Source organism: Sphaeramia orbicularis, chromosome 11 (genome assembly GCF_902148855.1).
Source record: "Sphaeramia orbicularis chromosome 11, fSphaOr1.1, whole genome shotgun sequence".
Classification (NCBI taxonomy): domain Eukaryota; kingdom Metazoa; phylum Chordata; class Actinopteri; order Kurtiformes; family Apogonidae; genus Sphaeramia; species Sphaeramia orbicularis.
In genome coordinates this window covers 27,273,940-27,297,964 of record NC_043967.1, presented here as the reverse complement: position 1 = coordinate 27,297,964, position 24,025 = coordinate 27,273,940, and the positions used below count along the sequence as shown (strand labels likewise).

Genomic DNA, 24,025 nt, shown 5'->3' with positions numbered 1-24,025 from the left:
TGTGACAAAGTGTGATCCTTCTGGCCTTATGCTGTTGTTTTGATGTGTGAAATAGTGTTACATGTGTCACCTACAGTGTGCCGACTCTAATTTCAACAAATTTTATTGACTCGTTGTTGAGTAAGACAGGTGCAACTAAGGTGGCAAACAAGTGAGAGTCTACTTCCATTTCCACTACAAAAAACATATGCAGGAATGTTTTGACACAGATGTCAGTGTCTTGAAATAAGGCCAAAGTACGGCGGCCTTCAGTAAAATAATAATGTTTCACACATTTCAGTATATATTTGTAGAAACTTAGCTAAAAAAAAAAAAAAAAGCACCTCTGGACTCTGAAAATCTGTTTTGTTTGAGATATTTTTTTGAATTGGGGCATACAGTACTGTGTAAAAATCATAGTTTGCAGGACTTGAATGAGTGTACATATTTATATCTCATTATCTTTTCTTCAGATACAACAAGAAAATACAGGAAATATGCGCACAGCCTTAAAAGACTCAAAAACTGAACTAAATGTGTTCTAAAGGTTTAAGTTGCTATTCATTGTGACCCCTGACCCCATGACAAGAAGCAGCACAAACAGTTACAAACATCTGACATGTGTTGAATGAAACCAGGTATAAAATATCAGAAAATTAATGCAGTAAATCTCATATTGTTTGAACCAAAAGGTTAAATGGAAAGTAAGGTCACTCTAAATACCTTTTTGATTTAAAGAAGCTGTTTATTTCCCTGAAACCTTTGTTTTTACTGCTGTGCCTCACATATCTTCAAATTGTATCTTAAAGAGGTCATATTTTCCTAAAACCACTTTTATTAGTCTTTGGTAGATTTGTGTATTTGGACCCTAATAGTTAAAAAAGTTTGAATTTGAACCCTCCAGGTGCTGCAAAACTATCTTTATATTTATTTTAGCAAAAATCGAGTGGATTTCTACAACCCATTTTTTTACGTCTATAACTAGATGACATTTGCACATATAAGGTCAAGACTTCTGACGAACATTTCTCAGAGTCCGCTATAATTATTTATCAGCAGCAGTGGTTGTAAAAGCTGAAAATATATCCAAACTTCGAGCTGATTACCTAAAATGTTCAGTTGTTGGCTGTATTAATGAGCACAAGTGGCTGAATGGGACAGAGCAGCACAGCCAACAACCTGAAGAGGGTGGGGCATGGAGAGGCTCATTTGCATTTAAAGGGCCAGCGCTCAAAACAACCTTAGTGGTATCATTATTCAGAAATAGAGTTGAAGATGGACCTGTGGAGTTCAATTAATGAAGAATTCAGACCCAAGCGTAGCATTTACAGTTTATGTAGACCACAGGGAAATGCTTTAAAATGCATAATTCCATTTAAAAAACCAAAATATCACTCCTTTAATACAGAGATTGAGAAAAGCATATGTGTGGTCATTGGAACTATACTAAACCAACATTATTTTTAGAAATCTAAAAAGGCCTATACTGTCATGACATGGTGAAGTTAAACCTTAAACAGCTATACTTCAATGGGTTTTAGCATCAAGCCTTCAGCAGAAATCACAAAATGTATTTCTATATTTTTATTTCTAACACAACCTTTCTAAAAACACAGGTATCTGACATAAGCTTGACATTTATGAAAAGACATTTTAGATTCTAGAAAGGGTGGAACTTTACTTTTTATTTTGTTTGTGATTGGACAGGTGTCCCTAATGACAATTAAAATATCTGATTATGTTTGATGAATAAAGTGTGAATTGACTTGAGTTGTGTCAAACAGTACGTGATGTCCTGCCCATTCCATAATCTGAAATGTCATGTTTTGTGCAATGTGGTTATAATTTGTGAAGTGTTATGTTTTGACCCTCAGGACCACCATACAAATCAAAGCAACCTTCATAGCACAAACAAATCAAACTTTACTTACTCCAAGATAAAGATTTTATGACAAGTCTGGTTAAGATGATCATTTTTACAGTTACTTATACAAATGCATGCTGTTGGCTGCAAACAAACAGACCCATAGCCTCTGCACACACTGAGGCAGAGAATAAACCTCACCCAGAGGCTCGTCTTACTGCAGTGTGAAGTCAGTTCAGGTCATTAGAATGATTTTATGAATACAAACCATTTCAGATGAAGTATTCATGACAGCAGACTGCAGCAGACCAGTGATTAGTTTGAGATCTCATTGTTGCAACATTTAATAAGTCTCCCATAGTGTGTATACCTAATGCTGTTTTTTAAACACAAAAGAAATAAAAGGCATTGATCGTGTGCGATCAATAGAACGCTGCCCTGAGGGTCTCGGTGTTTGAACATTCATGAACATTTGAACATTGTTGTTGTAAAGTGCAGCTCTTCTCGACAAGCCCCTTGGCCCCCCTCTGTGTGTTTTGCATGGGGAGGGGGATTGGGAGTAGGGTGGAGAAAAAGGGAGTGATAGAGGGTTAGGGGTGAGTTTAGGTGAAATGAGGAGGGGGAGGCTGGGTGATGACACCGGAGTGAAACTGAAGGTGTTGGTGCGGAGGATTGGCGCTCCGTGGTTTGGGATTGCTGCTGATGTAAAGTGTGATCTGTCTGTCACTTTGACTCATTGTCAACAGTCTTTGCCCCTGTTAGACACCTCACCTGCTGCTGGGATCTGGTCTGTAGTGAACTGAGGATCACTGCACACTCTGGGGTGTCATGTTATCATGCAGTCACCTCATTGGACGCTGGCAAAATGGCCACGCCTACTGGTACCTACTGTTTTTATTCATGACCAAAATACTCAAATACTGTAACTCCGCTGGTTGCCAGTGGATGTGCATGAACATTACATTACTCTCTGCTGCCCAGCTGCCCTTGTGCACATGAAAGGATGTTGTCCAATTTAAATGCTAATTTCTTCATTGCAGGAGAGTCAGTATTTGGGTAACATGAGCTTGACAATGTAGATTAATATACAGTTGATTTGACTCTTTCGGTGATAGAAAAGATTTACTGAGCTGTATTTTTTCCAGTATCTCAGAAAATGTCAAGGGGAAAAATAATTTGTGCTCAAATTATATGCACACACAAATTAACAGAACACAACATTAAATAATGCTAAAATGTAGAGATTCAGTCTTGACCTTGTAAATGTGAACCTGTGGTAAAACTCGTGGTTAATTGCTTGAGTGTATGCTATCGCCTTCTTCAGTAAATTGAAGGAGCTCATGAGCACAGAACTGTGGTCATGTGACAACAAGTGGGATGCATGGATAATATGTTAACATAATAAGCAGTGTGTGCGGTGTCATGTCAGTGTCTTTTTTTTCCATTTCATTTTTCATGTATTTTTTTTTAATCAATCCATTTGTTTATTTATTGTTTTTTTATGTTTGGCTGATTTGTGATGATTTCTCTTCTGTTGATGGGATGCATGCAACACTGTTTACTTATTAATATATATTTAAGGAATACCATTGATTACATATATTTAACAGCAGCAAAATCCAAGGAATATCAGTGGTATTATGCATAACAGAACTGTAATAAACATCAGTATCTGATAGGCAGAGGTGCTTATTTTAGACCTGTGCAGTACATGATGGGACAGTGGCTCAAAGTTGCTGTGGTTACACCCACTCAGTGACAACACCCAGCTGTGACCACAAAAACACATCAAAATGAAAAAAGCCTTAGACAGATACAGATATAGATACAGATACCAATTCACCGCTCAAGAGAAACAACAAAGAAAGCAGACAAAAACAGGCATTGGTCTAAGGTCTGATGGCCGTGGGGATGAAGGGTCATCTTTAACGTTCAGTTTTGCACCTTCCTGCTTGTTCTGTAGCTGAAATTAGCTTCACACACCGACTGTATATAAAGATGGATCAAATGGCAGCTTCACAAAACTGAAGCCAAAACTTTTTGATCTCCCCCTGGTGGCTGCTTGCAGAATAAGTCATTTCTGGGTGAGATAAATATGGGATATGGGGTCTTTCTGTGTGTTTGGGACATTCTTTCAGTGCGTTTGCCATGAATGGGTGTAAGGTTAGGTGATGTGAAGTTTCCTGGAGGTGCAAAAACCTTATAGTAGCAAAACAAAATTTATCTGCACTTTTTTTTTGTTGTAGACCTTAAGTGATTTAAGCATTAGTGAAAACATGAATGAAACCAGAAAAGTTGAAAATAAAAACTTAGATGCACATGTAAGTGTCCATGTTGTTGAATCACTTTGTTTAGTGTCTGTGTGTTTTTGAGTTGAAGATATTGTGACGGCCTCACTAATGTTTTTCCTGTTTTCTCCCTCCAGTTGCCAGTGGGTTCTCTGTGGGCCGTCTGGTTCTTGGTCTCACCTTACAGTGTAAAAGGGCCACTTCAGCAGGTGTACTGACTCTCTCTTCCTTCCCGTGATCGACTGAGCAGCCTGGTGACCTTATGGCCCACAGTTGGTATTGTCTGGGTTTTGATTGCTGCACATGTTATGTGGATTTGGTGAAATAAAGCACCTTTTCTTTGTTTAACAAAGTAGTTGTGTTGTCTCGTGTTACATTCTGTGAGCCAGGTTTAAAACAATATGTACAGTTCTTTGGTAGCATCTCTGTAGGGTGGACTTCCCCTTAAGTTAAGCAGATATTGATTTGTTTCATACCTGGTTTTGTAGGTTTCTTCACTGAATGCAGTCATTTCACAGGATGGCTCATGTACTGATGGGAAAAAGTGCAGGGGAGCCGCTACCAATTCTGGGCCCCGTGAAAGGTAAACATTGTGGACCCTTTGATAAAATTCAGTATCTTGTTGATGTGTCGGATGTGGTGGTGGTGGGGGGCGTTGTTGGAGGAGGCATACATAACATCACTTAGCGTGAAAACGAAACTGAAACTTTACACACTTTCAATGTCCGACTCCTGACGTCTATACCTCTATTATACAGCGGATCGTAAACAAAATTTTCACAGCTTCTAACCTGTATCCACTGGACCCCATCCACTGCTCTATGGGCCCCCCACAAATGCTGGGCTCCATGAATTTGTCATGTTTAGCCCCCCTTATCGGCGCCCCAGGGAAAGTGACATCAGTGTGTACCTTCTAGTCAGAGTGTGTAGGAGGATGTCCTACTACTACTACTACTACTACTACTGCTACCTTCGGCTTCTTCCTTCATGCGTCGCCACATCACATCATCAGCTTCCATCTGGTTCTGTCCCTATCATCTTCTTCTTTCACACCACCTGCCTGCATGTCCTTCTTCACCACGTCCATAAATCTCATCTTTGGTAGCTCCACCTTCTTTATCCTTCTATCAGTATATTCACTATCCCTCCTCTCCACATGCCTGAACCATCCCAGTCTTGCCTCTCCCAAAACATCCAACCTGAGCCATCCCTGTGATGTACTCATTCCTAATTTAGCATCTTCAGCTCTGCCTCCTGTCTTTTGGACAGTGCAGATGTTTCTAAACTGTACAACATCACTGGTCTGGCTTTTTAACTCCAGATTAGGATGCTTTCAGTGATTGCACCAAAATGTATGTTTGATTAATTACTTAAGAGTTTATAACTGCTTGAAACTTGCTGCTACAATTTTGAGTACTTTTCCAAAACAGACCAAATATGTATGTTTAGTTCCTGCTGTTACAACAACCTGAGCTTGAAGCGTTCACGCTCACAAACAGAGTGACTTCTTTCTCCTGGCAACGTCTGCAGGCCACACCTCAGTCTATCTGACAAAAGTTTAGCTTGTCGTCTGATGCTGATTTGACTTTGGCATACCGGCTTCCTCCTAATGATGATGTTTTACAATTAGCTGTGAAAACCGGCCGAATGTTTTCCCTCGTCTTGGCAACTGTTCTCGTTGGCAAAGTGCACTATGTTTAGTGAGTGCGTGTTCTTGGCCAAATCAGCATTTATGATAGACTATCCCAGATGGGATGTTGCAGATGGTCGCATGATCTGGCCTCTACTGGGACAGTTTCAGGCCTACCCAAACAGTGTGCAATATTCATTTATGAGAAATAGTCGACTTTACCACAAGTGTATTGTTTCCAGTCTTCCCTCCAGTCAGTAAAGGTGATATGACTCTGACTTTTTAACATTATTGGACATTTAATGAAGTAAATATTCGTATTCCCATTTTCTGTTTGGTTCTTGTCTGTGTTTCTTCTTGTAACACACTTGTAATGGCACACATGTGCCCACACACACGTTCACAGACAAAATCATTCATATCCGTTCAGACGTTTACTGCAGCTGTTATGTTTGTGGCGCACACTAACTGCAGCGTTAATCATTTCTGCATGGTGGAGAAATCCGCCCATCCCTCTCACCCATCTCACAATTAATCCACATCCTCCACGCTTGGAAGAGTTAACACTGCAAGACGACAAATTATTCCCAACCGTCCAGGAACCATGTAAGTGCCTCTGCGGCTACACCCGGATTGATCGATTGCTTTGTTTATCAGTCATAAAACTATTAACAATCAATCTTTTTTCCCCCACTTCTTCCATCTCTCTGCTCTCTGCAGTTTTGTATATGGATGATTATACATTCATTAATGCATGGGTAGTTGTGCGTTAGGCAAATGATCCATGTGTGACTGGGATGCAGTGAACACAGATTACTGCACAGATGCCCATTGAGGAATCTTTTAATTAACAGCATGGTTTATGTCTCAGGGAAGACCTCTTTGTGTCGGGAAAGCGATGGAAGCACCGAGTGAAAGATGGAAAGACGGGAGGAGACGGAGACGGGGGGTGACCCAATTCTCAAGGGACTTGATTGAACATGACAGCAATAAAAATAAAAATGTTGAGACCTTATGTGTGAGCTGTAACAGGATCTGTTCAGCAGAACTTCAGTGTGACCCTGCAGGGGTCATTTTTTTTTTTTTTTTCTGTAGTGCAGAGCTGCAGCTTTAGTTTGAAGCCACAGACAGCTCTGCACTGTGGATTGACTCCAAGTTTCAATCTGTTGCATAATGTGCCTCCACACTGAAAAAACAGTTGTTGTTTTTGTGTGTGTACTTCAGTGCTTTGTATCTTTGAAGGACTCAGATTGTTTTTTTCAGTTTGTACAGGCTGGTCTGCCTTTAATTCTGTGTCCATCCTCCTGCTGCCCGAAACTCCACTGGCATTGAATAATACATCCAGACATGCTGTAACAGATCAGTTGACCCTGAAACTATTGGATTTCACATTAAAAGCCCCAGCGCCGCAGATGAGTGCAGAGTTCTGCAGACAGTTTTGCTAATCTATGCTCAGACCTTGCCTGAGGGCATGCGGTGGTGAGGTAAACGTGGCCTGAGTTATGGTACATATGTCCATCCAATTACTCAACTTCAGTGTTCTTACTGTTCTAATGAAACATGAATAACACACACGCACACACACATGCACACAAGTACTGAGGCAATGTTTTGTTTACTTTTAGAAAACATAAAGATGAGGCAGCAAAACAGCTTTAAATGCTGCACATTTCAACACATTACCAATCATGATTTTTACCCCATGATCGATGTGGGTTGTGTCAGTGTGTGCTCTTTGTAATGACGCATTTTCCAGTCATGATGACATCATCATGCAGTCGACGTGACAAGGTCATCTAGCAACTTTTTAACCACAAATTGAACTGCCCGTAGCAACATCCCTCGAAAATGATTTGACAGCACAACACTGCCACTCCAGTCTTTTGGCCATTATGTCACAACCTACAATTCGATCTGATCCAGAATCACCCTTGTCCGGCTAATTGTTTACATGGTGTAAATCCTCTAGTCTGGTTAATAGAAGCTCCGTCTCATAACTCTCCTCATTCCAGACTGCGTTCCTTCGGATTGCATCAATTATTGAAACAAATACTCAAGACTTAGCCTCAGTTATAGTGTCATCGGCTTAGCCTCGGAGTGTCATAATCTCCGGTTGTGGATAGAAATAAAAGATTGAGCAGCACGGTGTTGTACTGATGAAAAGCGTTCTTATTGAAGGTTGCATGCCAAGGCTCTGTTTAGGAAGAACGAATGAGCCAGAAAGAGACAGTGTGTATCCGCCTGTGTGTATGTGTGTGTCTGTGTGTATTCCAGCCAGGATTAGATAACTTGAGTTCATCAGGTTTGCCGTTATGCTTCCTCCCTGAGGCGGATGTGCTGGCATTAGTGTCTGTGTTTGCTCTCACACACAAAAACATACAATGCCCAACCTCACTTAACCATCTGACCCACTCTCCTCCCTCTTACATTTGACAGATAAGATGCACCAAATAACGTGTAACGTCATTTGCAGTGTGTCCCCCTCTCCTCCCCTCTTCCTCCCATCTTTGACCAGTGGAAATAGAAGTAAATACAATCTGGAGCCTCATGTGCTGCCGCTGTAGACGATGATCTATGACTGTTGCTGTTGCTGTCGTGGGTAGTTGATGTTTGTTTCTCGTGCAATTGCCCTGCAATCCTTGTTTGTAGCTGTTCAGCTTTGCACGCATCAAGCTGTACAGCATTGAGTTTTTTCTTTTTTTTTTTTTTTTACTTGTGTCATGTCATAAGGAAGAAAGACAAGAGGAAACTAACAGAGATAAAAAAAAAAAAAAAAAACAAGACTGAGAGGCAAAGGGGAGCAGAGATGATGGCAAGTGCGTGTGTAGTTTCACTGCAATGAAAGCGGGCGATAAAGTTGATGTTCCTCTGGCGGCAGACAAGCTGGTAATTAAAACTGTGGGAAACTCCTGTAAGGGCAAAGATCTGAGCATCATTCAGAATGAGGGATCAACAAATGCTTTTGGACTGTGTGGAATATGTAGTGTATACGACTGCTTCTGACGCTGATTGAAGTGTCTGGAGTTTCTTTTTTTTTTATCTCCTCATTTTTATGCAGTTTGATTCATTTGGAGCTAATGGGTAAAGGCTAATTCTTCTGTTTTGCTTCCTACATCGAATCTTCCCTTTCCTTCTCAAAAGTTTATAAAAAAAATATTATGCAAGCCTTTTCCTCAGTTCATGGTTAAAGCCTCTGGACATTTGGCTTGAAAGAGTAAAAATGCATACATAATATTAAACCGTCTCATTGAGTGTCCACAGAAAATCTGAATGAAAATAAATCTCCAATAAAAGAAAATCTGTCTGGTTTGTGGATTACCATTGTGGAGCATCGAGTTCAAGCTATTACCATCAGACAGCCTTGACCAACACTGTTATGTTAAACCCCATTAAGACACATCAGCTACTTGATAAATGTTAACGCAATCCTGTGTTTGATAGCACAATAAATACACTGTTTAGCATTAGCTGGCAGACTAGTTGGTAAACTCAATGCTAACATTAGCTAAGGCATCTATTTAGTTACATTTGATTTATTTATTTTATTTTTTGTAGGTGGTGGTAAGGCTCCTTAAAGCCATAGAAGAAGAAGAAGAAGAAGAAGAAGAAGAAGAAGAAGAAGAAGAAGAAGAAGAAGAAGAAGACATTAGCTAAGTTACTTTACCTGGTTGGGTAATAAAGTACCTGTAAACTTGATAATACGTATAATCCTCTCACTGCTTTAATCATGTAACTCCTCAACCACAGCAACTGTAGAGTCAAGAAAAAATATGACCAAAAATATCGGGACACATCATAGGAGTTCCCATTCTCATTGATTGACATATTTTTCATATCACTCTTATGAATAGTCATGTCAGTTGTGATAATTATTGCGATAAATGGCAGATAAACATTTCTTTTAAGTTTAAAGGCGTTTTTTTCTTCATGAGTGATAGTTGAAGAAATGACATGAGGTTTAATATTATTTATGGTCAGAACATGACAGATATTTCAAAATGTAGAACAAGGACATGGAAAATTTTTATAACAATTAAAAAATGTCGGGTAAAATTAAGTATGGATAAAATTACTTCCAAATGTACTTTTTTACAATATAAAACCCAAAAGATAGATATTGATTCACCAGTAAAACCCATACAGTTTGACAAATGACAGTGTTTGTAGATGCTTGTAGGTGTTCATTTAATGATAGATTTAGCTTGAAAGGTAATTTTTTTTCTTCAGTTTTCTTTGTTTTGATATAATAACCATAACATTTTTTTTGGATCTCAATTTCATGCCAAATATCCCCTGTTCCAGTATTACATGTTAACATTTGTATACCCTCTTTTATTTAAATTACACGCTACTATTTTTTTTTTTTTTTAATATCTCTTAATTGTCTCACAGGTACATTTTGGGCACAAAAATGCCTGCTGATGCAAAATCAGTCACGATTTATTTGTGTTTAAATGGACAGGTTCTGCATGTAACATGAATGGACACGATGGGTTACGCACAAAACCTTGGAATAAGACTGAGATTCATGAAAAACCTGCATGTCTGGATTAGAAAAACCACTAGGATCCTCAAATCTAACACAGTGCTTTATTTATAGTGGTATATAAGACCATTTACAGCCATGTTTTCCAGATCAAATGCACTGACACCTAGGTAGCTTTTTCTGTCATAATTGTGGTCCTATTTTTGGCCCCAATATTTTTTTAAAAAATCATAAATTTTGGGATGGCTCAGAGCAAGAGTATATATATTTTTTTGCATTTATCTGAGGTCATCATTAAGTACATCCTGGGGGGGGGGGGGGGGGGGGGGGGGGATCTGTCTAAATTTCTCTTTTATTATTGGGTCTAAAAAGTTGGAAAAGTGCCAGGTACCAAAATGTTCCCGGTTTCATAGAAGCACCCAGATAGATGGATAGATAGATAGATAGATAGATAGATAGATAGATAGATAGATAGATAGATAGATAGATAGATAGATAGATAGATAGATAGATAGATAGATAGATAGATAGATAGATAGATAGAGGGCTCATGCGTATGTAGTTTTCTGAGGTTTTAACTGTGAACCGGTCTCTCTCTGTGTTATCTAAAGCTCTGACTCCTGACTCGAGGGGAGGTGTGTGAGGCTAAAGTGTGTCCCAATAAGGAGAGCTGCAGTGAATAGTGGCAGCTAAAGAGGCACAGGGCTTAGCCGATCAGTAAGACACAAACTCCTCACACCAGCGAGATTTCAGCCCCAGCTTAAAGGCTTCGGCGAATGGATTTGGACTAACATCACATGAAATTGCTTCTTCAAAGTCTCCTTATCTAGGCACGGGGAAAATCTCAAAATGGTTTTGCAAGTGGTTTTACTGCTAAAAAACATGCAATCACGTTTCACACTTTTAAATTACATACTTAGCTATTTTCTTCGGCAGGGCAGAGGGTCAAGTGCTTAAAGATTTGTCCCCTTTCAGTCTTTTTCAAAAGGTGCAATATTCTTGTTATCTTACTTTTACAGCCAGACGACTGCCCATTCTAGAAATGCATTTTACTGGCAGATGAATACAGATGAGCATTAGTAGCCTATACGCAGACACATACACACACATACGGTGGTCTATTCCCCGTGCGATTGAAACTGCACACAAAAACAAACCCGGAGAGGATGATGGGACTCACTTCCCGTATTGAGAGACTTAAACTTGACTAATCTGATAAGTACAGAGCTGAAACCAGCACTGTGAGGCGGACTGTTGTTTGTTCACCTGAAATATGGCACATCAGCAGTATTTATAGTTAAAGCCGTGATTCCTGCACGCTTGACAGTCCCATTTCCCAACGGACGCAAAACATGCTCACATATGGAGGAATCAAGTCACACACACTCTTTAAGTGAGTGATGAATTTCAGAAAATGGAAGTTATGCATCGTTACTGGAGCAACATCTGCAGGGATTTCTTGGCTGTGATTACAGGTGTGACGGTGATGTGGCAGAGGCATCATCACAGGAACTATGACTGAAGCACCACTGAGCTTCATCTGGAGTGAGTAGGACTTAAAAATACAAGATCAAAACCTAAACATCAGATTAAAACCACTGTGTAGCTTCTTGTAATGGCCTCTAAGTCCTGTAATATGAGGAGCCTATTGACTCTGTTCTGCGAATTATCGGAACAAGCAGCCGTTGAAACTTCACACCTCATGGTAATTTGTGTGACCACACTTTCATGTCTGCTATATGACCGTAATGACTCATGTGTGACCTTGAATCTACTTTCATGTGTCAAAAGGTGTGATGAAGCGACTGAGGTTAACATGTCTTTACAGTAATGCACGACTGTAAAGTTGGTAAATGTTCAGTAGAGAAAAAGTTATTCCTTTAAACCTCATTCCGTGCGTTTACATGACAACTTTTATTCCTGGTTTAAACTGATTAAAGGTTAGATCCTATTTAAGATGCCCATGTAAACACCTTATTCCAGTTGAAAAAGAAAAGTTTGGATTAAATTTAAACCCAATTAAAGTCACTGGTTTAATTCACTTTTGAATCTGGTCTAAATTATTCCTCGGACATGTAAACCCTTTATTCTGTTTGGACTTTATTCCTGCCATTCTGCACATGCTCGTTGTCTTGTCCTGTTGCGATGACGCACACATTCTGCGCTGGCGGAAGAATATGCAATACAGTCTTGTCAACCCAAACCATTCCAGTGGACTATTCTGATGGGATCTACCAGCCTCTAAAACCCTGAAGGAAGAGTTCACCACTTGTTTTTTATTAATTCATTTGTCATGCGCTAATGAGTTAGATAAGTGGGCAAATCAGTTTACACTGCAGTGCACCGATTGCCTTGTTCTCGCAGCCCTTCTGTAAGCTTAGCTTAGCCTAGCTTAGCATAATCGCTTCATTCCTATGGTCAGACGTAGCCAGGCTTTTATAGGTGATTTGTAGTATTTTATGAGTGATTTTGTGAAATTCAGTTCTCCCTAATCATTCCTTTAGTCCGCTGGGGTCAATATGATCACAAATTGAGGCTCAAATCATGGCGATGTGACTTACTGCACTAATAAAATCTTGGGAAATAAAAACTAATGCAAAGCTAAAACGGTAAAGCAAAGCTAATTTAGCGTATGCATCCCTTCCAACAAAAAGATTTTCCAACTTCCGTCAACACAACAGTCCCGAGATTGTATGAGTGCAGTAAGTCATGGATCTAAAGAAATAATTAGGGAGAATCGGATTTCACAAAATCACTTACAAAAGACAACAAATCACCTTTAAAAAACTGGCTATGTGTGACCATGGAAATGCAGTGACTATGCTAAGCTAAGCTAACAGAAGGGCTGTGAGAACCGAATAAACATTTCTCATGTAAACATTTATTTGGGTTTAACATTTCCATGTAAACAGAAGAGAAAGTACTTTAGTTCTGGATTAATTTCTACAGGAAAAATAAATCGGATTTAAAAAACATCATGTAACCGTACCCATTGATTGTGTTTATATTTGCACCAGTTGTGGGTCTTATGTTAGTTTTCTGTTTCATATTTTCTATTGATGTGTATACAAGAGGAACAAAGGTACTTAAATATAGCAGGGCACACTGATGTCATTAACCCTCATTAACCATGTTTGTATACACCATTAGATTTAGATTTGCATATTTTTAAGAACAAATAACAATGAAACCTGACAAACAATTCAATGAAAAGAATACTAAGACATAATCTGTGGAAAATAATTAAACTGGTCACATAAACTAAGAAAGTATAAAAACAAATAAAAATAAAATAAATGAAGGAGAAAAAAAAAGGAAAGGAATTACATGGTCTCAAAAAAATCCATAAACGGTTGCCATGTATTGTAGAATTTGTTCAAGTTTCACCATTTTGAATTTCTAATTTTCTCTACCTGTCAAAAGGACATAACCTTGGTAATCCATTGTGTGCTGGAAGGAGCTGTTGTGGATTTCCAGTTATGTCTTATGTTAGTTTTAATTATATTTGGCAAATGCTTTTGACAGGAAATCTGTTTATTCATATCCATGTATCTGGGTGCTTCTATGAAACAGGTCCCTAAAAACAGGACATGGGGGCTAAAAATTCAAACCAGATGTAGACTAATGTTATGAGGTAAGTGTGGAAGCACTTTGGGTCTATTTTAAAAAGAAATACTTCATGAAATAAAAGAAACTATTTTTCAGATAAAACACATTTTTCTTTTTTTTTTGTATGATGTTTTTATACAAAAATCTGCATGTAACAGTCAAAAGAACAAAAATTACCTGCTTCTATTTTTTGGAATATCTTTTTATTCCCATAGGTACATTTTGGAAATCAAAGTAAATATGCAAGGCAGAGTGTTTCACAAAAATGACCACTGTTGCAAAATCAGTCACAATTTATTTGTGTTTATATGGGCAGGTTCTGCATGTAACGTCAGTGGACACGATGGGTTACACGCAAAACCTGGAATGAGACTGAGATTCATGAAAAACCCACATGTTTAGATTAGAAAAACCACTAGGATCAACAAATTTAACACAGTGTCTTTATTTATAGCGGTATCTATGACCATTTACAGCCATGTTTTCCAGATCAAATGTACTGACACCAAGGTAGCTTTTCCTGTCCCAATTTTGGTCCTATTTTTGGCCTCAATATTTTATTAAAAAATCATGTTTTTGGGATGGCTCAGAGCAAGAGTATGTATATATATATATATATATATATATATATATATATATATATATATATATATATATATATATATATATATATATATATTTACATTTATCTGTGGTCATCATTAGGTACATCCTAGGGGGAAATATGTCTAAATTTTCCTTTTATTATTGGGTCTAAAAAGCTGGCAAAATGTGAGGTACCAAAATGAAGCCAGATTCATAGAAGCAGTCATATATGGAATCCCATTTAGTGATTATGGAGTGTTTTTAAGGAAGGAGCCCAAACTTACAAAGATACACCATGAATTAGTTTACTATTGACATCTCTAAATTCATTTAGTATGAAATATGCTTCTTTTATTAGACTTTAACACCACAATATTCACATTGGACAAATAGGATGTTATGTGTGTCAAAATCTCACTTAGAGACATCACAGAATCTGTTTTACTAAAATTCACACCATTTATTTTCTATTTTTGACGGATGGTATATCAACTAACAAAGAAAATGAGATGGACAGGAAGTCAGATAGATGAAGCAGCCAGTTTTAGATCCGATTGATCACAAAATCACTATATTATTGATCCTACTGATAGAAAGTAATTACAAGGATGCAAATATTTTAACAGGAAACACAGCCATAAATACGTGGTTTGACTTTTTAAAGGAATGACACTAAGTCGCCTTCTCTTACATTGGAAAGTATCCTTACCTTATATGCATATATCAAGCAAAAATTTAACAAAATAGAATTAAATAAAATTTAAAAATTTGGCAAACACTTGTTATTTAGTGGGTGTCACTGCTCTGAGACGGTCCTGGGGCAGCTTCTAAAGGCCAGCGTGGGCATTTCTCTGTGGAGTTTGTACGTTCTTCCGTTCTGTCTGCGTGGGATTTTTCCAGGTTCTCTGGCTTCCTCCCACAGTCCAAAGACATGAACTTTTACCTGTTAACCCCTGAGTTGTTTGTTTCTAGTTGGAATAATTTCAATGTAACAGAAAACAATGGATTAGCTGATAGCAAAAATTATTTCAGATAAAACCAACTCTTGCTCAGAAAACAGAAAAGGATAAAATTCATAATCATCACTTCATAATTAGACCTTTATTTTTGCTCTTTGTTGCCTTATTCAGTTTTAGTGGTAGAGAAGTAATACTAGTACTGTTGGATCTGCTCAGTGTTAGCTTAGCGCTGCAAAGTTTGTCTCATTGGTCTTTTGTTTTCTGAAATTATTCATAACATACGCTGGTCTCAGACTGTTCGCTTGTTCTAGATATTTGCCTATTTATGAGCTTGTCGTTTGACTTGTATTCTGTTTTCCAACAATTATTTTTATTGAGCTTTTTGTTGATGTTCTTCTGGTTACGTGGATGTATAACATGTATGTTGTTACAAGCATCATGTAGCATTACCATGGCAACCCAGATGGAACTCCAGGCCCAGCTATAAGAGGTTTTAATACGTTAACTGGTCACTTCCAAAGCTGTGAATGTGAGAGAGAACAGATCTTCATCTCTGCTCATGTTGTCTCTATATCACCCCCTGTGATGACCTGCAGAAGATTAAATGGTTCCAAATTAAAGAATGAATGAATGACGACTTAAAATTAAAATTAAATCTAAAACTTATCCACCAAACTAGAATCTACAAGAAAATGCCAAAACTTAAGCAAGAAAAGCACAGTTACTTATGAGGGTTTATTTGTTCCTCTGCTGTGATATTAAACAAACCCCTGTTTTATTTCTTTACTGGTTAAATCCAGCTCAAATTTAGCTGGAATGTCTTATGAAGACAAAGCGCGATATATATTCTTTAAATGAGATTACTTTTCTAATGAAACACACTTGACAAGATTTTCTGTTTCAGGAAAAAAACAAGGCTTCCTTTCTTGTTTTTTTTTTTTTTTTTACTGTCCCTGTAGCCATACTCACTATTGTTATCTCCCCTGTGAATGTGGACTCTTCTTCACAGTCATCTTCATCTGTACCCCACTCTTCATATTGATCTTCTGTGGGCTTATTGCGGACATGTCAAATCAAAGGGCCAACTTATCTTTCTCACTATATACAGCATTTTACTGAGATCAATATAATGAGTTTTTGTGTGGTAAAATGTGTGAATTCTATCAGTGATGGGTAGAAGATGTACTTTTCTGAAACTTGTTATCCCGTACAGAGCTGTAATAGACAGCAGTATGAGATGCATTCAGTGATTTATAAACACAGAGCTCTTCCACTCTGGGTTTCTCGGGCAGTGTACCTGACCAAATTGATGTGCGGCCATGTGGACTCAACTCTCACTCATTCCCAACCTGTGGTATTGATCTGTACTGACTGAGCTGCTGCCCATGGATCTCAAAGCCAAATGAGCCTCCAGCGGTTGTTTTTTCAGAAACAGTTCTGAATACTCAGCCAGTGTGCAGACCTCCTGCAGGGAAACTCCAGATAAGGAAGCCAAACTATAAAGCACTCTATTTATCTACCCTTAGTTTTACACTTCTGTAAAACTGTGGTGGAATGTACTTAGGTACAGGTTGAGGTACCAGGATGTTACATGAGTATTTGTATTCTATTCTCCTATTCTTTGTACTTTTACTCCAGTGTTTTTCAACCATGGGGTCAGGACCCCATGTGGGGTCACCGGGAATTCAAATGGCGTCACCTGAAATTTCTAGTAATTGATTAAAAAAACAAACAAAAAAAAAAAAAACAACTTACTAATAAAAAATATATGTTGAGTTGACAGAGACAATCACAATCCATGAAAGGCATGACAAACTGTGAACCTGAAACTGAAGCACTGTGGTACTGTTTATCTTTCAAATGTTCATTGTGGTCAGTTTCAGATGCTGCAGCTCTTTCATAATTCATAGTTTGAGTTATTGTTTGTTCAGTATTAATTGTCAGCCTTGTAAATCCAAGCTGGACTGACTGTACATATCCTGACCAAGGAAAATAAAATTCTCACTTTGTGCAGTAATCTACACTTGGCTTTTCTGACTATTTGCAACATAGTATAGCAAACTATTACATGATCAAAACAAATGAATTTTAGCAAAAAAAGTCTCTGTTTTGAATGTCTGGGGTCAGCAGACATGTGTGATGTTAAAATGGGTCACGAGCCAAAAAAAGTTGGGAACCACTGATCTATATGAAGGTCTCAGAGTGTCTCTGTGTGTGTATCTGCACAGGTCTGAGAAATGTAGACATTTTTAACTTGCCAGTTTGGTACCTATAGTTGAGGAATTGTCCCTTCTCCACATGAAATATCTTGACAAATTGATAGGACCAATTTTTTGTGAGATATTAGTCATTTTGGAATACAATAGCCTTACAATCACATTGCGTTGCCATTGACGGTTGACAGGAAGCGCAGGACCACGCTGCATGATGGGAATTGAAGTTAAAAACAGAACGCATTTACTAACTTTAGTCCCTAGATATCGGTATTAATATGACCTGTGGGAACGTGCTAGTTATGCATATTCTTATAAAAGGATATTTATTGGGTTGTTTTTATTTTGCAGGGACAGTGCACATTCATGAACATCCATATTGAAACAATGTAGGCAACTATACCAGATTAAAGAGAAAATTTATGAAAATTAAAATACAGTTAAGCTAATTTACATCCACAGTCCCTATGCAGGTAACAAAAAACATCACAATTAAGACATACAAAAAGAACAACAATAAAAGAACAACACAATAAAATGTTAACAGCTAACCTTCCTCCTCTGTAAAAACAACATTGTCTATATGACTTTCATTTTATTAAATTTATATCCAGTATAACACAAAAACGTGTCCAAACACTTAGATGACCATTTGGTTTTGAAGTAGTTTTCACCACAGCACGAGTAGATGTGTTCATCTGCCAAATGTGTCCCTGTTGACTCAGATCTGCAGGTAAAACACTGACTTAAACAACACCTATAGTTGATGTTTCTGGTGCATTTTCATTTCACAAAGCCACAACAGAAACGGGCCAATCAGGCTGTGACACCACTGTTTTCCAATCTGTGTTTTCCATGCCCACATGTATGCACACAAACCTGAGGTTTCAAAAAAAAAATGTCATGTCATGTTTTATTGACCTAAAATACTGTTTTTTTATGGACATGCAGCCCAAACATGTAGAAAAATGGTAATTTTGCAAAATATCCATGTTAGTACAGACAGAGTCAGCCAATATGACCCCTGCCCCTCCACCCAAAAATGTCAACATTATTAGAAGCCTAATATTAAACCTCAGGGGCCAAGATTAATTTTTGTGGTACCTGACCTTTTCTAGGTTATTGAGTTAGTAAAGAATGTGGTTTACTATTTGTATAGTATGAGTCTGATTTATGAGAACCTTTTTTTTTTTTTTCAATTTAAGTCCCAATTTTACATTTTGTTTAGTCTGACAATTAATGAATTTGAGGAAAAATTACTGTAAAAACCTGATGTTTTTTTTAATGTGTTATCTACTGTAGTTTGCTGTGATTGTTTCAGTCCTCCAAATGAATTATGATCTGCATCTAACCTTTTCTGACCAAGTTGCAGCAATTTATTGACTCAAATAAAGACATTTTGATGAATTCTACACAATTCCAGGGCCTAAACACATCCCCTATAGTGTCTACACATCCAGGTAAAACTGATGTAGTATCACCGAAAAGCTGGGAAACTGCACTTTACTTGACTTTTTACAACATATGGATAGTATTAGTGGTTTAAGTTATTAAATATTTTATCCACAGATGATCTCAGTCTGAGGGTTAACTCTCAGCTACTATCAGAGCCAGTTTCTTGTGATACTGATATTTTGTAAAATGCACTATTTTCATCACCTAACCTGATGGGGAGTTAACTGAACCAACAGGAAACACCCGCCCTAAATGCTGCAATATATTGCTATGTAAAAGGTCTGTATTAAAGTGATTTAAGGCTTTAATGAACAGGTTGCAGGATGAATAGTTGTTATGAGATGGGAAATAGTGACTGGACATGGCAGGGTTTTTTTTTTCCTACCATTATATGATTAGATGCAGCAGCAAGTCATTTGAAGCAGAAAAATAAAACCAGCTTTTTGGATGCTGTTTAGTTATCATCTGTTCCAGCTTTTCTAAGTTTTTCTACAAAGACATGGTGATAATGCTAGTATATTTCTTATGCAAACACAACACATAACCCCCCATATGTGACTAAATCTTCCACCAATTTAGTGAAAACGCAGAAATCCAGACAGCACCTAATCCCTCGGAAAACCTCGAGAAAACCCTGCGGGGCAAAACTGAGATTTATTTATGATAATGAACCATAATCTGATGCTGTTATGCAGCATGTCCCTGGCAAAATGTTGGTCACCACTGAGTCTAAGCTCAGGAGCATCAGAACTTATTATAAAATGAAAGAGGCTAATCCCTGGAGGATCTGGTTACTATCACATCATTCACTCAATCTGACCACAGGATGCTCTCTCTCTCTCTCTCTCTCTCTCTCTCTCTCTCTCTCTCTCTCTCTCTCTCTCTCTCTCTCTCTCTATGTTATAGTGGTTATATATGTATCACAGATTCAGCATGACTCACCACTCCTCTGCTGTCCTCCGCCACTCAACACTTTTTGATCCTAAACTGGTAAGTGAAATGATGCTTTTCATAAATGGCAACATAGGAAAAAAAAAAAAAAAAAAAAAAAAAAAAAAAAAAAAAAAATATATATATATATATATATATATATATATATATATATATATATATATATATATATATATATATTTATATACACACACACACACACACATACAGACAGATTCTCAATTACATGAACAATGACAGCTCAAACACACAAGCACACACTCCAGGGTGTAACCCTCCCATTGGCCCCGCATGTTGAATAACCTGTGTTGCATAACCGGGGTCAGATCTAAAAAGAGGCACATCATCCCCTAAGACACGCACACACACTCATTTCATGCTCTATCTGGGTCACAGAGTACAAGAGAAATAATAACACAGAAGTCATTTCAGATTACATTGCTGAGATCAATAGACCTCACTGTCTGAGCATGAAAGCTTTATTTTGCTTTGGCCGTTCCATGAAAAGGCCTGATTGTAGTCAGGATTGACTGTTTTGTGGCATGATGATGATGATGATGCGTCCCACACACACACACACAAGCCCCCGTATACATGTTGGCTTATAGCATGCATCATGTAAGGACGTGTCATTGAGAGGTGCAAAGCAAATCTGAAGATGTGAAGATGACTGTTTAACAGGACACAGACACAGAACATACAGGCAATCGAACAGAGACACGAAGACACATTTACACAACAGTCACACATAGAAGAGACTCATGTAATACATTATGGTATGTAATGAAAAAAATGCTTTATTATGCGTTTCTTTACTACAAATATGTTTTCACTTATGGATGAGACGATCCTGTTAAACGCCCCAAGACACAACATCCAATGTTTAAGTGTTTATATGTTGTGTCTTGTGGTACAACTATGACCACGGTACAAAAAAGATGTTTCATTTTGTCATTTTCCTTCTAACCGTCCTATTATCCTCAAATATTACAAACACATTTTACATAAAATTGTTGACCAAGTTTTTGTGTCAAGCATTTTTTATTATTATTATTATTATCATTATTATTATTATTATTATTATTATTATGCTTGAGATGATTATTTTATTTCATTTTTAATTATAAATTTTATTTGCAAACAAGTGACATTTAATAAATGAAGAACAACCAAGGTGCAACATAAAAACACAGACACTCACGTAACGCAACCGTTACAAATACAAGACAATACAACACACTTGTTAACAGACCTAGACAGACAACAGAGAAAACAGTTAACAGATTTAGATATTTGGTGATAAATCGGGAGGGTAATAGAAAAGGGGTAAAGGTGGAGAAAGGTACTTCTACTGTGTGTTGTGAGTATACAGTGTGTCTGTGTGGGCGTGTACATAGTGTTTGCGAGTGTGTATGGTTGTGTGCGTTCATATGCACGCAGTTTATCTTGTTTGTGGAAATGTGGTACAATCATGACCACGGTACAAAAAGGATGTTTCATTTTGTCATTTTCCTCTTAACCCTCCTATTATCCTTAAATATTACTGACACATTTTACCCTTGGGGTCAATCTGACCCCAGGAATATTTGCCTCTAGAAAATGATTTACATAAAATTGTTGACCAAGTTTTTGTGTCAGGAACTTTGTTTATAATTATTATTATTATTATTATTATTATTATTGTTGTTGTTGTTGTTGTTGTTGTTGCTGTTGTACTTGAGATGATAATTTTAGAGGGGTGGCATTTGTAGTTGGACAGACTTGTATGTGATCACCTCCAAACCCACACTGGCTTCCTCATTTTGGCATGAGTTAACAAGTCAAGTTGTTTCCCACATGCCCACACCATGAGAAGTATCAAAGTTCTCACGGGGATAGTTGTTTTCCTCAACCCCCTTATGTATCAACTCAGAAGTATCAACTCTGCATCTACAGGTGTGGGGATGTTAGGTCACACACAAACAGACCAGTTTTTCACAGATAAAACAGCTTTGGGTCAAATTGACCCCAGAGGAACACCCATGCATGCAATATGTGTTCAACATATTGAAAAAATATCATCATGATGATTTTATGCCTAATCAGTTGTCCCCATCAAATTAGGAAAAGTCATGAAATATGAAGCAAAAAAAAAAAAAGTCAACTTTTATCTTTTGAATGATAAACACTGAATGGAGTTAAATTGACCCCAAGGATAATATGAGGGTTAACCCATACAGATCCAGTGCCACTTTTGTGGCAGTTGCCAAATTAATTTTTTAACCTTTCTTATCTCCATTTACTCTAATAATATTGTTCTATATTTAATTCCCTGAACATGTCGATGTTCATTAAAGCTAGGATTGAAAGTTGAAGGTTTTTAAATCAAAAACAGACAAAACTAAAGAAAATGTGACTTCAGTAAAATATATCATTAATTAAACATAAACCAAGTGTCTCTATCCACTGTCATTTATCAAAATATGTGGGTTTTGCTGGTGAATCAATGTTGTAGAATATGACAGTGTTTCCATGTTTACTACGGAGCCTCTGAACGTCCAAATGAATCATTTCTGATGACCATGAAAAGATGATAAACTGCATTGTACATCAATTATTGATATTATTTTGCTATGGACTGATAGGATTAATGGATCAACAGGTATTAAACAGTTTACATCAATAAATGATTTTGGTTGCTGGTGGATGTTTGGGTTTTTATGGGTCAAGCTTCAAAAGTCATGTTACAATCAATCTATTTTTATGCACATTTTGATAGTTTTGCATTGTAATTGTATTAGAAAATGTTAAAAACACTAATGGAAACAGGAAAATTGGGAGGGAAATCAGTTTCAACACATGGCAAAGGTGGTTTTTGCTTCATGTATGTATTTATCTTAAACATTTACTGGATGTCTTACTGTTTTTCTTTTTTTCTTTCCTTCATAGTGCAAATAAAAGTGTAGATGAAATAAAACCAGGTTTGGACTGCCTTCCAGAGCTTCTTTCTTTGCTGTTCTGTCTCCAGTTTCACTTTTCTGAACACACCTCAGCCTCCGTATCAGCCTGAAGCTGCATGGGAAACTTGGCTGTAAGACTTGGCAAGAAGAGTTGGAGTCAGTGTAGTGGTAGGAATGGGATGGGATATGATGTTATTGATACCGATGGTATTATCAACTCTGCTTGTGGGCCATTTATCAACTGTATTACTGACTCCAGATCAAAAACCTGATCTTAGAAAAAGTAGGTCTATGCAGGTTTCGCACTCTGTTTTGTTATCTCTGAGTCTTTCTAGGTCTCATGTCATTGCTTTTCAAGTCAGCAATAAAACTTTGCCATCTGTAGGAAGCAAATAGTTCAGATCCTTCCACTGGATCAGTACTGCACTGATTAAGATGTTTCAGCGACAAGTTGTTTAAGTTCTTTAGTTGTATGAAGGGAGGTGGCAAAATAAGAATTTTATTACTCAATTGCATTTCTGCTGTGTGTATGACAATAAACCTCTTGAATCTTGAATCTTTAACCCTTTAACTGATGCGGTGAGTAACTTCTGATTTGTTGAACAACCATCAGTTTGATAGAAAGCATAAAGATTGGACTGTGTTTCAATGGAAAGAGGTCATGTGGTCTGATGAGTCCAGATTGATCCTGTTCCAGACTGATGGGCACATCAGGGTGAGAAGAGAGGCGTATGAAATGATTACCCATCATGCCTAGTGTCTACAATACATATCTGTGGGGGTAGTGTTATGATCTGGGGTTGGTTCAGGTGGTCAGGTCTAGGATCCATAACATTATGTGTCAGCTGAACCTGAATAAATGGAACCAGGTCTGAACGTCTTTCTTCGCTGATGACACAGACATATTCCAAGATGAAAACACCAAGATTAACGTGGCTGACAATGTGAAAGAGGGACTCTGGGATCATTTTCAGACTTGCATTGGACACCACAGAGTCCAGACCTAAACCTCACTGAGAATCTTTGGAATGTGATGAACAGCCTCCATCATTAAGATCTTGGCCAAA

At 37.7% G+C, this 24,025-nt stretch overlaps 2 long non-coding RNA genes across 2 annotated transcripts in view; one reads left to right on the top strand and one right to left on the bottom strand.

Moving 5' to 3' along the window:
- Window positions 1-24,025, bottom strand: part of LOC115428416 (uncharacterized) — a 590,809-nt gene that overhangs the window by 74,558 nt on the left and 492,226 nt on the right. The window lies entirely within an intron of this gene.
- Window positions 11,458-23,275, top strand: LOC115428414 (uncharacterized). Its single transcript, XR_003936621.1, has 3 exons — window positions 11,458-11,792; window positions 19,975-20,058; window positions 23,027-23,275. It is a non-coding gene; the product is annotated as an uncharacterized LOC115428414 (long non-coding RNA).